The following is a 922-nucleotide window of genomic DNA, read 5'->3' as shown; positions in this document are numbered from 1 at the left end:
CTGTTGCTTCTTGACCTGCATACAGATTTCTCAGGAGGAAGGTAATTTGTTCTGGTATTCCCATCTCTTTCAGAATTTTCCGCAGTTTGTTGTGATCCACACAGTCAAAGGCTTTGGCATAGGCAGTAAAGCAGAAGTAGATGTTTTTCTAGAACTCTCTTGCTTTTTCAATGATCTAATGGATGTTGGCAATTTGATCTCTGGTTCCTCTGCCTCTGGGCTTCCCTGGTGGCTCAGAGGTTAAAGCGTCTGCCTGGAATGCAGGAGACCCAGGTTCCATCCCTGGGTCAGGAAGATCCCCTGGAGAAGGAAATGGCAACCCACTCCAGTACTCTTGCCTGGAGATTCCCATGGAGGGAGGAGCCTGGTAGGCTACAGTCCATGGGGTTGCAAAGAGTCGGACACGACTGAGCGACTTCACTTTCCTCTACATTTTCTAAATCTAACTTGAACTTACATGACAAGTATCTTATTCTATTTCAAACATACAAACACAATGGTGGCATTCATGTAATACAGTGGGTTAACCTAATAGTTAGAATTTGAGGTTTTCAGGTGAGTTTTACATTTTTAAACTGCATTTCCATACTAACTGCTTTGATGGTAAATTTGGATTCTCTTAAACTGAGATTTTGGTCTTCCTAGGTAGATCAGTGAGTAAAGAATCCAGCTGCAATGCAGGAGACACAGACAGATACGAGTTCAACCCCAGGGTCAGGAAGATCCCCTGGCAGAGGAAATGCAACCCACTCCAGCATTCTAGACTGGAAAAGCCCATGGGCAGAGGAGTCTGGTGGGCTACAGTCCATGGGGTCCCAAGAGTCGGACAGGACTTAGCGACTAAACCACCACCACCACCATGATACATTTCAGGAATTAATTAGCAAAACAAATTCAAATAATACTAAATATGAGTTGAAAA

At 44.0% G+C, this 922-nt stretch overlaps 1 non-coding gene across 1 annotated transcript; it reads left to right on the top strand.

Annotated features, from left to right (window-relative positions):
• The first annotated feature begins 222 nt into the window (after positions 1-222).
• Positions 223-295, top strand: TRNAS-GGA (transfer RNA serine (anticodon GGA)). Its single transcript has one exon. It is a non-coding gene; the product is annotated as a tRNA-Ser (tRNA).
• Positions 296-922: the final 627 nt, after the last annotated feature.

Source organism: Bos javanicus, chromosome 7, assembly GCF_032452875.1.
Source record: "Bos javanicus breed banteng chromosome 7, ARS-OSU_banteng_1.0, whole genome shotgun sequence".
NCBI classification, from domain to species: Eukaryota; Metazoa; Chordata; class Mammalia; order Artiodactyla; family Bovidae; genus Bos; species Bos javanicus.
Note: the sequence above shows the minus strand (reverse complement) of the source record. Positions and strands in the feature narration are given on the sequence as shown.